General features: G+C 39.7%; 2 long non-coding RNA genes across 4 annotated transcripts in view; one reads left to right on the forward strand and one right to left on the reverse strand.

Annotated features, from left to right (window-relative positions):
- Positions 1-17,859, forward strand: part of LOC309563011 — a 240,623-nt gene that overhangs the window by 151,532 nt on the left and 71,232 nt on the right. The gene's annotated exons all lie outside the window — the stretch shown is intronic.
- LOC309563009 overlaps positions 9,128-17,859 on the reverse strand; it is a 55,927-nt gene continuing 47,195 nt past the window's right edge. The window contains exons 3-5 of one of the 2 annotated variants that reach the window (XR_014225658.1): positions 15,347-15,427; positions 12,443-12,545; positions 9,128-9,152 (exon numbers count right to left, since the gene is read on the reverse strand). This is a non-coding gene — a long non-coding RNA (uncharacterized lncRNA). Of the gene's footprint in view, positions 9,153-12,331; positions 12,546-15,346; positions 15,428-17,859 lie in introns of those variants that run through there. The other variant, XR_014225659.1, reaches the window with a different exon arrangement.

Below are 17,859 nucleotides of genomic sequence, written 5' to 3' on the forward strand. Positions count from 1 at the left end.
CTTCAGGAGGTCTACTCTACAGAGAACGGGGTTGGCCTATATACAGTATCTCATGAAAGTGAGTACACCCCTCACATTTTTGTAAATATTTTATGATATCTTTTCATGTGACAACACTGAAGAAATTACACTTTTGCTACAATGTAAAGTAGTGAGTGTACAGCTTGTATAACAGTGTAAATTTGCTGTCCCCTCAAAAGAACTCACCACACAGCTATTAATGTCTAAACTGCTGGCATCAAAAGTGAGTACACCCCTAAGTGAAAATGTCCAAATTGGGCCCAATTAGCCATTTTTCCTCCCTGGTGTCATGTGACTCATTAGTGTTACAAGGTCTCAGGTGTAAATAAAGAGCAGGTGTGGTAAATTTGGTGTTATCTCTCATACTCACTCTCTCAACATGGCACCTCATGACAAAGAACTCTCTGAGGATCTGAATAAAGAATTGTTGCTCTACATAAAGATGGCCTAGGCTATAAGAAGATTATCAATACCCTGAAACTGAGCTGCAGCATGGTGGCCAAGACCATACAGCGGTTTAACAGGACAGGTTCCACTCAGAACAGGACTCGCCATGGTCGACCAAAGAAGTTGAGTGCACGTGCTCAGCGTCATATCCAGAGGTTGTCTTTGGGAAATAGACATATGATTGCTGCCAGGATTGCTGCAGAGGTTGAAGGGGTGGGGGGTCAGCCTGTCAGTGCTCAGACCATACACCGCAAACTGTTTCATATTTGTCTGCATGGCTGTTGTCCCAGAAGGAAGCCTCTTCTAAAGATGATGCATAAGAAAGCCCGCAAACAGTTTGCTGAAGACAAGCAAAGTAAGGACATGGAGTACTGGAACCGTGTCCTGTGGTCTGATGAGACCACAGGACATGGTCAAATGGACAACAGTCAAATGTGTGTGGCGGCAACCAGGTGAGGAGTACAAAGACAAGTGTGTCTTGCCTACAGCCAAGCATGGTGGTGGGAGTGTCATGATCTGGGGCTGCATGAGTGCTGCCGGCACTGGGGAGCTACAGTTCATTGAACCATGAATGCCAACATGTACTGTGACATACTGAAGCAGAGTATGATCCCCTTCATTCAGAGACTGGGCCACAGGGCAGTATTCCAACATGATAATGACCCCAAACACCTCCAAGATGACCACTGCCTTGCTAAAGAAGCTTAGGGTAAAGTTGATGGACTGACCAGGCATGTCTCCAGACCTAAACCCTATTGTGCATCTGTGGGCAATCCTCAAATGCAAGGTGGATAAGCGCAAGGTCTCTAACGTCCACCAGCTCTGTGATGTCGAAATGTGGAAGAGGACTCCAGTGGCAACCTTTGAAGCTCTGGTGAACTCTATGCCCAAGAGGGTTGAGGCAGTGCTGGAAAATAATGGTGGCCACACAAAATATTGACACTTTGGGCCCAATTTGGACATTTTGTCTTAGCGGTGTACTCACTTATGTTGCCAGCAGTTTAAACAATAATGGCTGTGTTGAATTATTTTAAGGGGACAGCAAATTTACACTGTTATACAAACTCACTACTTTACATTGTAGCAAAGTGTCATTTCTTCAGTGTTGTCACATGAAAAGATAGAATAAAATATTTACAAAAATGTGAGGCATACACTTACTTTTATGTCATACTATAATAGTAGAAAAACAAGCTAATTACTCAAAAATTAAAAAAAAAAATTTTGGCTTACTCCAGACCCTTTTCCACATGACGATCCACAGGGATGCTAGACTGGCCCTATTACACTGTTAAATTCCTGGCCCTTATGCATCACAGCATAAATTGACCATATACTGTATCTCTTTATCTCAGCTAAACGAGCCATAGCCCATGCATGGAAGACCCAAAGCGTAGGCTTCCAGGGGGTAAAGGTGCACCTGACCACAATGTTGCTTCATGAAGGAATGTCCAGCATTGTGAATGATTCACATGCCAAGTTTCTCAAGATCTGTGATCCATGGATCTCTTATGAGTTACCTTCACTCCAACCAGCCTGTTCAGGCCTTGGTTGACCGCTCCACTCTGTGCCTCCGTGTCTAAACCACACCTTCCTCCTTCTCTATGCTCATTTTTTCTTTCCTTCACTTATTCTTTCTAATCTTGCGCAGTCACCGCCCGGCGGGGTTGGTTGCAGTAGAAGAGCCTCCCCCCAGGTGACTGTGAGTAGATCTTGGGGAGATGACATTTTTGCATTTCCAGTGTTTTATTACTATCCCCATATTCCAGAATCCCTTCACTTCATTTGACATGACTATACTCCTTATCGTTCTTTGTAATAATTTACCATGATTTAGCCTCTACATGGGCGATTCCTATGCGTACTTGAATTTTTATGTTGTTCATTTTCAAAACAATAAACAAATTAAAACAGAAAAATAAAAAATGGTGTCTGCCCGTGGAATGGTGGCAAACTATGGTGCTTAAAACTCTCCATAGGCGACACTTTAAAAGCCTTAACAGGTTACCAGCTTAGTGTTGCACAGGAGGTCTGGGGCTAGAGTTTTTGCTCTCGCTCTGACGTTCGTGAGAATACCTCACATTTGTGGTGCGATCACCATTTACATATGTGTGTGGGAGTAACGTATGCGTTCACATTTGCACAGAAGCGCAGGGGGGGGGTGGGGGTGCTTTAATTTTTTTATTATTATTTTTTTATAAAAAAATATTTTTGGGGGGATTAACTTTATTGCTATCACAAGGGATGAACAATGTTCCTTGTGACAGTATGGGCCGTGACAGGTCCTCTTTATGGAGAGATCTGTGATCTATTAGACCCCAAATCTCTTCAATGATGCCAATCAGACACCAATCAGTCTGATCAGCTGCTTTCCGGGCTGCTAACGGCCAGGTAAACAAAGAGGCAGAACTGGTAGTGACGACATACTCATCGCTCCTGGTTTCGGTGGTCACAGTGAGAGAGGGACAACGTCAGTTTCTCTCTCTCTCTCTCTGTTCCATGCAGCCATCACTGCTGGTCGCATCGTTCCCGGGCTTCGCGATTTAATGTGTTCAGCCCATCACTAATGGGGAACTTTGCAAGCATTTAGAATCAAAATAAAACAGGGGAGTCATGTAAACTTTACCTGAAAGCTAAATAGCAAGGATTCTCTCCTTATAAATAATTATAATTGGATTAATAATATAATAATTCCAGCATATGCTTACATGGTAGATCAGTTGGTGCTGAGAATGTAGACCGCTGGAAGACTTCAGTGGAGATTTACAGGTTGGCTGATATAATAGTAGAAAAACAGGTTGAGAACACAAAAATTTTAAAAGCCACATCTTTCTTAGAAACAATGAACATGTACTACTTGTAATTATTAAAATATGTACCTTCTAGCTTCCAGGTAGGACAAAAAAAAAAACGACCCATTAGGCATTCCACATATCTCCTGATCTGCTATTTAGACAGTTTTCATTTAAAATAATTTTAAGTGAAATTCCAGCCCTCATTTTTATTTTGATTCATAGCATGGAGTCCATTAGACAGTTATTTACTCCTGTCAAAATAGTCAGTTTTGCTTAAAGAGTGACCAGACATTCAATTCTGTCCCCAGCAATGGTGGTGCTCAGGACACCATTCAGACTTCTGTCAGTATGGACAGAGTCAGGCTTAACCATAGTTACATTTTTAGTTTGGTTGAAAAAAAAGACATCTAGTTCAACCAATAAAAGGGGAAAAATTATATGTATATATATATATATATATATATATATATATATATATATATATATATATATATAAGGTGAAATCCCAAAATATTTGGGGTTTACTATAGCGCTTGCTGATAATAAACCCAGGAATGGGAAACTGCTGGTCAATGTCCTAGGTTTAAAAATGGTAGACAAATAAGTGAAATGCTGAGTGATTCAGAATAATAATAGATTCAGATTCAGAATAATTAAATTAATTAACCCAAAAATAAATAAATTAATATATTGGCATGTGCGTGATAAAAGTGTATGTGGGTAAATAAATATCACAATATATATATAAATAGATATAGATATAAATCACAATAAAACATATAAGTGCCTTTGAGCGCAAAATGGTGCCAAAATTATAGTCCAAGTAAAAAGTTCATGTGTGACTTGGGTGAATATACAGGTAAAGCTTGAGTGCCAATAAGGGAAAGTGCAGGTGCTTTGTGCTGGGTCTTCCAATAGTCCAAATGCTGGTACTTGTGGTGTCAACCGTGAGGAATAATGGGGGGTATGCACTCACCAGAAGTAGTGTGTCTTGGATACCGTACGGTATTAAGACCTAATGAGCCTTATGGCCACCTAGGCCGGGGAGGGAACTGCTGGGCTTTGTAGTCCCATACGATCCGGAATCCCTCTCCTGGATGGCCTGGATCCTCAGGGTCCGTCAGGGCAGAAAGTAAAAAAAGCTCCAAATGGTGCAGTACCGTTAAGATATTCTTTAATAAAGTATTGTGGGTTCACAGTACATAAAATCATAAAAAATCAGGGGAAACGTCAACCAAAATGGTGCCTGCGAGTGGAGAGCAGTAACTACCGGCTTGCGTTCCACCCAGGCTCCCGTGAGTGCAGCGTGCATTCCACCTTCCGCGTGTTTCGTCAGTGCGTATGACGTCTTCAGACATCCTCTGACATGACAAAACTGAAGAAATGACACTTTGCTACATGTAAAGTAGTGAGTGTACAGCTTGTATAACAGTGTAAATTTGTTGTCCCCTCAAAATAACTCAACACAGCCATTAATGTCTAAACCGCTGGCAACAAAAGTGAGTACACCCCTAAGTGAAAATGTCCAATGTCCTGTGGTCTAATAAGACACATATATAAACTTATTTGGTTCAGATGGTGTCAAGCATGTGTGACAGCAACCAGGTGAGGAGACTGATCCCATGAGATGCAATTGGATATTCCATAGATCAACTTTGCCTGTACATGTTAGTATGCAGTTATATTATGTGTATCTAGGAAAGAATCCAGGCCTTTCTTAAAGCAATCCACTGAGCTGGCCAGAACCAACTCTTGAGGGAGTCTATTCCACATTTTCACAGATCTTACTGTGAAGAAGCTTTTACGTATTTGGAGATGAAAACTCTTTTCCTTTAGACATAAAGAATGCCCCCTTGTCCTCTTTGATGACCTTAAAGTGAATAACTCAACACCAAGTTCACTATATGGACCACTTCTAAAGAGAGAATATATTCAGGTCAGCTAATCATTCCTCATAGCTGAGCTCATCCATGCCTCCATTACCTGTTTGGTTGATCTTCTCTGCACTTTCTCCAGTTCCTTGATATCCTTTTAATGAACTGGTGCCCAAAACTGAACTGCATATTCTAGATGAGGTCTTACTAATGATTTGTACAGGGACAAAATTATGTCTCTCTCTCTGGAGTCTATACCTCTCCTAATACAAGAAAGGATTCTGTTTGCTTTGGAAACCACAGCTTGGCATTGCATGCTATTATTAAGCTTATGATCTACCAGAACATCCATATCCTTCTCCAACATTGGTACCCCCAGTTGTACTACCTCATTTGCCACATAGTTGCCCAATGAAACAGTGCATTGAGGTCAGCTTTTAAGTTGGAGACATCCTGTAAGGAAGTTATTCCACTGCACAGCTGTGTGTCCCCTGCAAACACTGAAAATGTACTTTTAATCCCAGACCCTGTTTAATTTATAAATGTATTAAAAAGTCAAGGTCCCGACACTGAACCTTGGGGTACACCACTAATAACCTTAGACCATTCAGAGTAAGAATCATTAACCACTACTCTCTGAATTCTATCTTTTAGCCAGTTTTCTATCCATTTACAATTTGATCTTTCCAAGCCTGTAGAATTAACCTTACACATTAGCCGTGTGTGGGGAACTGTGTCAAACACTTTGGCAAAATCCAAATATGCAAAATCTACAACCACAGCCAACCCTTTCTCTAAGGATTTACTTTCCTCCTCATAAAAAGAAATCAGATTTGTTTGACAACTTCAGTCTTTTATAACCCCATGCTGTCTGTTGCTTAGAATATTTTTTTCTAGCAAGAACTCATCTATCTGGTCTTTTATTAAACTCTCTAGTATCTTCCCAACTTTAGAATGTAAACTAACGGGTCTATAGTTACATGCTAAAGACCTTGATCCGCTTTAAAATATACTGTATGCACCACATTGGCCCTACGCCAATCCAGGGGGACTATTCCAGTCATTAAAGAGTCCTTAAAAATGAGAAACAATGGCTTTGAAATGACAGAGTTCAATTCTTTTAGGATCTGCGGGTGTATGCCATCTGGTCCAGGCACTTTATCCACCTTTATTCTGTCTAAATATTTCTGGACCATATCACTTTTGAGCCATTGTGGATCATTTGGGGTTGTGTCACTACCACCCCCATTATGGACATGAGCTCCCCCATGTTCCTTGGTATACACAGAGCTGAGAAAAGTATTTAATAAATTTGCCTTCTCTTTGTCCCTAGTCATCCACTCCAGATAATTTTGTAAAGGGCCTACATGCTCAGACCTGATATTTTTTACTATTAATATATTTGAAGAATTTTTGGGGATTCGTCCTATTTTTTTTTTTTTTGCATCCATATTTCCTTTATGCATATTCTGTTATATTCTTTGTAACATTTAAATGATGATAGTGTTCCTTTATTTTTGTATTTTTTAAAAGCTCTTTTCCTATTATTTATAGTTTTTTTAACTTTGCCATGAGACACATAAGTTTTATTTTTAGCCTTTTAAATTTATTGCCCATGGGAATATATTTAGCAGTTTGAATGCAGTCTTTTTGAAGAATTCCCATTTCTCTTCTGTGTCCATCGATGCCAATATTCCCTCTCAGTCTAAGTTTTGGAAAGCAGCCCTCATCCTTGAAAAAAATGTGCCCTCTTAAAGTTAAGTGTTTTTATATTACTAGTATTTGTTCCTTGCAGCTAATATTAAATGAAATCACAGTATGGTCACTGCTACCAGATGTTCTTTTATATGAATATTGGTAATAGGCTGTGCATGGTTTTAGATTACCAGGTCCAGTAGAACGTCATTCCTAGTCAGGGACTCAATAAACTGAACCATACAATTGTCTTGCAATAGGTTTTTAAATGTTTGCCGTTTAACTGTCCCAGCATTACTCCAGTCAATTTCCGGGTAGTTAATATTCCCCATGATTATCACTGTCCCAGCCCTTGCAGCCCTTTCCATCTGTGCAAGGAGCTGAGTCTCCGCCTCCTCATTAACACTGGGAGGTTTATAACAAACTCAAATGATTGCTTTTGTAGTATGCACACCCATGTACATTTCCACCCATAATGCTTCAGAGTTATCACACTCTCCATTACCTAGGTCCTCTTTCACACTCGCTTTGAGATCACTTCTCACATAGAGACAGTTGCCACCACCTTTACTTTTTACCCTGTCTCTCTTAAAGAGAGCATAGCTAGGAATATTAATAGCCCAGGCATGTGAAAAATGAAGCCAAAATTCAGCAATACCAATAAATCATAATTCTCATGCACCAAAAGCTTCCATCTCACCTATTTTGCTTGTCAGACTTCTGGCTATGGTGAGCAAACACTTTACTTCATTGTCACATGTTGCACACTTATTTTGCATATTTTTATTTTAGTACAAATAGTACCATTTCCAATGGTTGTTTGTAACATGGGAACCTTCATATCATATCAGCTGCCATAGCCCTCCCCCCATCTTTCACCATTCCACCCACAAATAGGGGCAGACCCCTGTTTGACCTGTCTGCCCTGTTACAATCTAACTCACCCTCCCCCCTCAATCCTAGTTTAAATTCTCCTCCAGCCTTCCCATAAACCTCTCCCCCCACACAGCAGACCCCCCTTCCATTTAGGTACAAACAATTTCTTAGCATATAGTTTGTACCCCAATTAAAAGTAAACCCAGTGCTCTAAAAACCCAAATCCCTCCTTCTTACACCAAGACTTTAGCCATGCATTCAGTTCTGTAATCTTCGCCTGTCTTTCCTGTGTTGCACATGGCACAGGTAATATTTCAGAGAATATCACCTTGGAGGTCCTTCCCTTCAACTTGCAGCCTAGTTCTATAAATTTGTTCTTAAGGACCCTCCACCTTTAAAATATTCTGTCATTGGTTACAACATGGACCAAGTGAACTGGGTCATGCCCAGCCCTTCCCAATAATTTATCAACCCGGTCCACCACATGCCAAACCCTGGCACCAGGGAGACAGAAACCATTCGGTTCAGGCAATCCTGGTGACAAATTATTCTATTAGTCCTTCTGATTATAAAATCCCCCATTACCACCAACTGTCTAGGCCTACCTGCACTACCCTCACCACCCCTACTAGATCGGCTGCTCTCCGGGCTGTTAGGGGTAGCAGTGACATCTAGGGCTGCCACCTCTGAGCTTGCCATCCCCACATCTTCACCCGGTGCCTTTTGTGCATTATATTAGCCTCTGAACCTGTGTAATTAATATGTGTCCTGGTTTAAAGGGATGATGTGGCAACCCTAGCGGTATGGCACAAAACCTTCAACCTTGCTAGCACACATTATCCCAGTTACAATAAAAAAATTACTCACAGCAAATTCCAGATGTTAGAGGCTTGAAGACTCTTGTTGTGATTTCCTGTTTCCAACTCTAGTTTTTAGCTCACCACTTAGTCAAATTTCTACTTTGTCTAAGTTCCAGCAAGCAAAAAAGTGAGCAAGCTCAAAGTGAGTACCATAGAAAGTCATATAGGACCTGTAGCTCCTGTGACCAATTACCATTCCCCTAATTAGAAGACTGATGGAAGGAATGAAAAAAAAAAGGCTATTTAAGGCTATTCCACTCAAATTTCCCACTTTTCAGCTTCCAACCAGCAAAAATGTGGCAAAGTTCGCACTTTCCCTGGAAAGTTCTCTAAGGACTATATTTTCCCCCAACTAAAACAGGACCATCATATGAAAAGAATAAAGAAGAAGAAAACACAGTGCATGTGATAGTTTTATATTTTTTATAAGACATTTAGGATTTAGCTAAAGGATATTCAACATTGGATGACTTCCAATTCATGTTTTAATGCTTTTTGTTTTGCAAAATTCACACAACTTTTCATTGATCCCTGGTTAAGCCTGGTTCTGATGGTATAATCTCTTTTTACTTCATTCTCTGTAACTTCCCCTCTATTTTTCTCTTCATTGGCATCTCTCCTGGAAGAAGACACAGTTATTATAACATAAAGCGACACTGATTATTCCATAAAAACTGCATTTCACTGGTAACAAAAATGTGTATTTTTAGGACACATTGACTATTATTCTATGACCACATTAACATAGTAAAGGAATACCGCTCAGCGGGATGCTACAAAGTTGAATGCTTTATTGAATATTATTATTTAATATTTAAGAGTCGGTTCACACTACCGCGACCAGAAAGTCGCCCCATGAAGGAGTGACTTTTTAGCGTGACTTGTTTAGAGACTTGTTTAGAGACTTGGAAGAGACTTGGAAGAGACTTGGAAGAGACTTGTGCCCTACTTTGAAGAGACTTAAATGATAGGCAACTTTGTCTGTGGGGAATGCCTGGCTAATCTTTTTCTTCTTCCTGGAAAGTCTGATAACAAGTCGCTTGAAAATAGATAAGGATCCGACTTAGAGGCGACTCCCATTGAAGTCTATGTGCACAAGTCGGATACAGGTCGCCTTGAAGTAGTACAGGAACCTTTTCTGAAGTCGGAGCGACTTCAGTAGTGCATATTAAGACGGCTCTCATTCATTTACATTGAATTTGTGATGACAAGAGACTTGGGGCGACTTGAGGGCACACAAGTCGTGTCCCAAGTCGGAGTAGTGTGAACCGGCTCTAATATATATTATTTCATTTATATATTATTTAATTGAATATCCAGCAGAAGCATTCTATGTTCCATGCTATGGCACAGAGCTTTCTCATCAGTAAGTGGACCCAGCTAAAGCTGCCCAAACACCAGAAGCATTTTGTTCATGTGGAAATTCTGAAAAAAATCATTCACCAGCACATTCCATCTTGCCATCGTCGAGTCAACTAATTTTCTTGGTGTACGTTGCTTAAACGGAGGTCAGAAGGAAAGAAGAGGAAGAATGGATATATTTTGATATACATATATTCAATGTATTTTGGAACAACACCACCTCCACATTCATCTGGGCTCTAGATAAAACCTTGGATGGACTCAAATAAAATAGTGACCTCACAGATCTATATTAGAACCAATATTAGACTTTCCTCGCGTAGTAACAATGTGCTCAGCAACAGTCATGCCAAAGTCCATCCAATACTGAATACAAATACAATACAAAATCAATCTCTAGATCATTGGATCTTCACATCATAGTGTCAGCTAATTTTCTTAAAAAGCCCTTCAAATGTCTTCAGACCTGCTACATGGATGAAATCCCAGATGTATTAAAAAGGTTTCTTGTGTGCTTTAGAACACGCTCATTATAATATGTGCGATTTTACCCAAACGAAAATCCCAAAGGATTAGAATTTCACTCATTCAATTAAAGATTTCCATCCAGTTTCTGTAAATTTTCTCATTACGGTCAAAAACAATCATTGGCTTCACCCCGCTAACCATTAGGAAATGAAATGAACCTTCTGAGAATAAAAATCTTTTAACAAACTTCTACCGGTGTATGGCCATAAAGGAAGCATGTACAGGGAAATTTAAGATATCTTTATCTTTGCTGATTTAGGTGTACATTAAGTAAATGGAGGTCATTTATCTAATTTTAGTTTGCAGAGAAAAATCATCTCCTCTGACACAGCCTGTCTATGAAGCTGAGAACATTTGTCTTCAGAAGGAAAAGAATGGAGATATTTTCATATACATATTTTCAACATATTTTGGAACAACACCACCTTCCCATTCATCTGGGCTCTAGACAGAATAAACTTTGGATGGACTCAAAGAAAAAAGTGAGCTATTAGAACCAATATTAGACTCTTACTGATGTCCATCCAATACCGGAATCTTTCTTCTACTCCTACCTCCCAACTGTTCCAAATGGGCCTGGATTGTCATAGAATTTCATTGAAGTTCCACCGATCCAGGCTAAATCCCAGAGCCCATTGACAAAACTCGATTCGGCACCTGGCTGCACTGCAGGGGTTACAGTATCTGCACCCAGTGCCTCCACTGCCTTTCAGATTACAGCCATTAACCCACCGCTCTAATCCCCTGTGTGCCCTCCCCCTCACAATGTTGCCGGTTCCCCTCCTCTCTCTTCTGCTGGCCACACAGGGGATTAGTTCCAGTTGTGCCACCTCCTTCACTTTCTGACCCACCCCCTCCCTGCAGACTGCAGCTTAGATTCCCCCAGTGTAACTCCGCAGGCAGTGCTGCCGGCTTCCCTCCTGTGCTCTTCCACCGGCTGTAAACTCAACTGTTAGTAAACAAGTTATATATATATATATATATATATATATATATATATATTCAATGTGTTTTGTAACAACACCCCCTCCCCATTTATCTGGGCTCTAGACAGAATAAACTTTGGATGGACTGAAATAAAGTAGTGACCTCACAGATCTACATTAGAACCAATATTAGACGCTCCTCCAGATCTCTAATGCGAGCTTCCAGAAGGGCAACCCTTTCACATCTGTCGCAGCGGAATTCATCCTGGAGCAGTTGCTCCATTGTTGCATGCGGCACATAGGGTTGCCACCTCATCCCTTTAATCTAGGACACATATTAATTACACAGGTTCTGTGGCTGATTAAGGTGGTAATTAAACTTACTTATTGCCTTATGTGCATTATATTAGCCTCAGAACCTGTGTAATTAACATGTGTCCTGGTTTAAAGGGATGATTTGGCAACCCTAGAGGCACAATGTACATGGCACAAAACCTTCAACCTTGCTAGCACACAATATATTATTATATTATTGTAATATTATTACAATAGTAATATTACTAACAAGCATTTCAGATGTTAGAGGCTTGAAGACTCCTGTTATAATCTCCTGTTTCCAACTCTAGTTTTTAACTCACCACTTAGTCAAATTTCCACTTTGTCTAAGTTCCAGCAAGCAAAAAGGTGAGCGAGCTCAAAGTGAGTACTATAGAAAATCATATAGGACCTGTAGCCCCTGTGACCAATTAACCATTCCCCTAATTAGTAGACTGAAGGAAGGAATGAAAAAAAAGGCCATTCATTTAAGGCTATTCCACTCGAATTTCCCACTTTTCAGTTTCCAACTAGCTTCCAACTTTCCCTGGAAAGTTCTCTAAAGGTCTATATTTTCCCTCCAACTACAACAAGACCATCATATAAAAATAATAAAGAAGAAGAAAACACAATGCATGTGATATTTTTATTTTTTATCAGACATTTAGGATTTAGCTAAATGATATTCTGCATCAGATGACTTCAAATTCATGTTTCAATGCTTTTTAAAATATTCACACAACTTTCCTTGATAATCCACTGTGAAGCCTGGTTCTGATGGTATAATCTCTTTTTACTTCATTCTCTGTAACTTCCCCTCCATTTTCCTCTTCATCGGCATCTCTCCTGGGAGAAGACACAGTTATTATTAAATAAAGTGACACTGATTATTACATAAAAACTATATTTCACTGGTAACAAAAATGTGTATTTTTAGGACACATTGACTATTATTCTATGATCACATTAACATACTAAAGGTTTACCGCTCAGCGGGATGCCCTAAATCTGAATACTTTATTGAATATCCAGCAGAAGTATTTTATGTTTCATTCTTTGGCACAGAGCTTTCTCATCAGTAAGTGGACCCAGCTAAAGCTGCCCATACACCAGAAGAATTTTGTTCATGTGGAAATTCTGAAAAATCATTCAGCAGTGCATTCCATCTTGCCATCGTTGAGTCAACTAATTTTCTTTGTGTACGTTGATTAAACGGAGGTCAGAAGGAAAGAAGAGGAAGAATGGAGATATTTTGATATACATATATTCAATGTATTTTGGAACAACACCACTTCCCCATTCATCTGGGCTCTAGATAAAGCCTTGGATGGACTCAAATAAAATAGTGACCTCACAGATCTATATTAGAACCAATATTAGACTCTCCTCACGGAATAACAATGTGCTCAGCAACAGTCATGCAAAAGTCCATCCAATACTTGAATGTGGAAATTCTGAAAAATCAATCTCTAGATCATTGGATCTTCACATCATTGTGTCAGCTAATTTTCTTCAAAAGCCCTTCAAATGTCTTCCAGACCTGCTACATGGATGAAATCCCAGATGTATTAACCACTTGCGGGTATATATTCCCTGTCCCTGATAAGCCACCCCCACCGCCTAATGAAGGAGCACGGATGCTCCGAAAGCTAGCAACGCCCATCTTTCCCTCCCCCTCACAGGAAGTGATGTCGGCCTGACCGGAAGTAGGAAGTGGAGCCCCACTGAGAGTCCTCCACCACCACAGCACCATCAGACAGGCTGCCAGACAACAGCCTCCACGCACCACCGGCACCCCGCACCCCTCCTTTCTGCAACGGTATCCAGGACAAGAAGATGGATGATCCCATTCACCTACCGTACCGGCCTTTACTTACCTAAGAGTAAGTCACTTTGTGTTTTTCGTATTAATAAACCTTATGCTTCACTAAGCTGGCGCTGCTTTCTTTCTGTTTATACCACTTGCGCCCCGCCCACCGTACATATACTGCGGCACTCTGTCGCTGCTGGGCAAAGCAACGTACCCCTACGTCGCTCGCTCAGGCGCCTGTGGGGGGCGAGCGCGCACCGGCGGCGCCGCACTTCCACCCCCGCTTATTCCCTGGGGAGCCAGTGCGTGTGACCAGTGGCTCCGATGGCCGCCAGTCACTCGCGATCTCCCACAGAAGAGGGAGAAAGACAGACGGCTCATGTAAACACAGCCGTCTGTCATTCTCCCTTAGATTATCACAGAGGCTATGCGATCCTGCTATATAGGATTGCATGTCTCTGTGATGATCTCACAAGCCACGCCCCCTGACAGTTAGAATCACGCCCCTAGGGACACACTTAACCCCTTGATCACCAGTAAAGTTAACCCCTTCCCTGCCAGTGTCATTTTTACAGTAACAGTGCATATGTATAGCACTGATTACTGTAGTAATGTCACTGGTACCCCCAAAAGTGTCAAAAATGTCAGTTAGGGGTCCGATCTGTCCGCCCCAATGTCGCAGTCCCACAAAAAAAAACACAGATCGCTGCTATTACTAAAAAAAAACAATAAAAATGACATAATTCTTTCCTGTAATTAGAAAACGCAATAACTTTTGCGCAAACCAATCAAAATACGCTTATTGTGATTTTTGTTCCAAAAATATGTAGCAGAAAACAAATTGGCCTAAAATGTTAAAAAATTTTGAATTTTACATTTTTTTTTTTTAAATTTCAGGTGATCAAATACCACCAAAAGAAAGCTCTGTTTGTGGGAAAAAAAGGACGTCAATTTCATTTGGGTACAGCGTCACAGACCACACAATTGTCCGTTAAAGTCACGAAGTGCCGAATCAAAAAATATAGGGCCTGGTCATTGCATAGCCAAATCCTCCGGGGGGTAAAGTGGTTAAACCAGATGTATTAAAAAGGTTTCTTGCATGCTTTAGAACACGCTCATTACAAAATGTGGGATTTTACCCAAACGAAAATCACACAGGATTGCAATTTCGCTCATTCAATTAAAGATTTCCATCCAGTTTCTGTAAAATTTCTCATCATTACGGTCAAAAACAATCATTGACTTCACCCCACTAACCATTAGGAAGTTTAAAAAAAAAACCTTTTGAAAATAAAAATCTTCTAACAAACTTCTACCAGTGTATGGCCATAAAGGAAGCATGTAGAGAAAAAAATAGTTGCTGATTTAGGTGTACATTGATTAAATGGAGGTCATTTATTTCATTTCAGTTCTCAGAGAAAAAACATCTCCTCTGACGCAGCCTGTTTATGAAGCTGAGTACATTTGTCCTCAGAAGGAGAAGAATGGAGATATTTTCCTGTATATATATTCTGTGTATTTTGGAACAACACCACCTTCCCATTCATCTGGGCTCTAGATAGAATAAACCTTGGATGGACTTAAAGAAAAAAGTGACCTCACAGATCTATATTAGAACCAATATTAGACTCTCCTCGTGGAATTAATGAGATGGCCACAAGGACTGTGCTGTGTGGCAGAGTTGTGCAAATCCCAAGGACTGAATAAACAGACATAAACAATATTTGGTAGGTAAAACAATCCTCATATATGTACTGTATTTTACCTTTATGTTTAGCTGTTTGCCCAGATCTAAGTTTCAGTCTTATATTTTAGAAAAGTCCTTTTATATACTTACTCTTCCACACAGAGAGATAAGGAGATGGTCCCAAGAAAGAAAAGGAGTAACAGGGATTTCTTCAGAGTGAACATCTTTGGGCTCTGTGGATGATTTGGATTCGTAGAAAGAAAAAGGAAACATAATTGAAAATATCAGTTAAAAATAACATAAGGGCCCCTCAATGTAAAGTACACATAAAATGGTTGTTCCAATACAATAAAAGGTCCAATGTTTGTTCGCTCTAAGCCATCAGAAAAGATCCCGTACAACGGGTACCCATTATGGGAACGTTGAGTGGTTTTTAATTACATGGATTTGCTTTATGCTTTGCAGACCTTACTGGATCTGGTTACCCATGGATAAAACAATAAGTAAAGGGTCAGTCCCACAAAAAGAAGACCACAGCAGGTCCATGGAGCTGGTTTCCAAGAATCAAATTTCCGATCCCCGTTGTCTATGGTTTCCAAAGCTTTCTATTCTAAATAGGGATGTCTTTTGTCTTACCTGGGTTACCCACTCTAGTCCTCAATCAGAGTTAAAGGATTTTTATTCGAAAATCAATTCATAGTTATCTGCTTTACTAACTGAACTAATGGTTTCTAGAGGGTTTTTCTTGTATGAATGAGAAGAGTCCCCAGATAATGGTCTCTGTGATTTAATAATTTCCCCTTGGGATCAATAAAGCATTTTGTATCTGAATTCTGAATCTGTAATTTGTTTCAGGTATGGAGAGAAGGAGAATGAGACTATTGAGATTATTAAAAAAAAAAAAACATCTTTATAAGGAATACAATGTTAGCTTTCTACTGTATTATTTCCTAAGGGCAAGATATTTAAGAATTGGTAGTGTAATAAAACATTAATCAAAATTGTAAAAAGACAAATCGATTGTACTTCTCGAAATTGTGTATGTGTAATAACCTGCATCCCATTTCTATATATTATATATGTTAAGACAACATGGAATTTCTTTCTGTTCATTAATATAAATTGTTTATAACAATTTGTCTTATTATAATTTTTTTAGTATGATTTTCTGTCCTTGCAGGATTTCTGGTCTTTTCACATATTTAGACTCCTGAAGAAGCGGTTGAGTCCACGAAACATGTTGAGTGTGGCCTAATTGCAGATCATAGCCGGAATATATGTTGTATAATTACAACACGGGTAATACGTTATCACTGCTATTGAGCCTGTATTTGAATTGACCAATTATAAATGATCATGGAAGGCATTTGTGATTGTAACTGTCTTTTTTACGAATTTTGTAATAAATAAACCATTTGCATTTATGTTTATGTTTTGTTTAATATTTTTTACGGTACTATCAAAATCCCTCGTGCCCCATATACCTTTTTCCCTTCCCATCTTCCCTGACCCCCCCTTATTTCCTCCTGGCACATGTTGCCTTAATATATGTAAAATTGTAAAAAGGAAACAATTCCCATACAAGACACAAAAATACGTTTTTATCTGTCTCGCATCTTAATGTTTTTATTAAGCTTACAAAAAAGATTGTGAAATATGTACAATAGCTGGTTTAATTCTAGATTAGCCAATTGTGATATTATCTGTTTTGAATTTGGTGAATTATTTTGAATTTTCACATTCATTATGTAAAATAAACTATTATGATAAAAAATTATTTGAGGAACCTTGCTATAATTTAGAAATAAAATAAAACAGTGGAGTCATTTAAACTTTACCTGAAAGCTGAATATTAAAGATTCTTTCCTTATAAATAATTTATAATAGATTTTAAAAAAAGGTAAAATGAAGGTCAGGATATATATAAGGTACCTCATCCACGTGATACATATTAGGGATCGACCGATTATCGGCAAAGCCGATATATCGAGGGCCGATATGCACTTTCCCCGATATATCGGAATCGGCCTTTTGATTTACCGATATTGCCGATATTTCGGGAAAGTGCATGTACCGGGGTGATGCCTGCAGCTACAGGCATCACCCCGGTACCGATGTCCATAGCTAACCGTCGGCTGTCTTGTAATGACAACCGATGCGGCTGAGAAGCCGCTCGACTGTCATTCCAAGGAGCGGGAGGGGACATCCGGGAGACCCGGGCATCTTACCTTCACCGCCTGCCGTCTGACTGGGTCTCCATTTCTTTGAGTTTGGTGGCCCAAATTTGAGTACCCGGAAGTGATGTCATGACATGACAATCAATTCCGGGTACTGGCGGTGCTGAAATCAAAAACTTACAGCCAAACTTGGCGTTTTGAATGCTTTTAAGTGCAGAGGAGGGGTTTGGGGACTTTTAGACCCCCAGATCCCTCCACAACAGTACCTGTAGACATTTAAAAAAATAAAATAAATAATTTTAATGTCCAAAAATATCGACCAATATCGGCCGATACTGATATCCGATGACCAAAATAGCGGTATCGGCAGTAAAAAACTATCGATTGATCACTAACACATATACTAAAAAACTCGATGATATTGGACTCTACTGGTACCGAGGGAAGAAAAGCCACATATTATAATAAAATAACAGTGATTAATAC

Source organism: Pelophylax lessonae (assembly GCF_965119305.1).
Source record: "Pelophylax lessonae genome assembly, chromosome: 9".
NCBI classification, from domain to species: domain Eukaryota; kingdom Metazoa; phylum Chordata; class Amphibia; order Anura; family Ranidae; genus Pelophylax; species Pelophylax lessonae.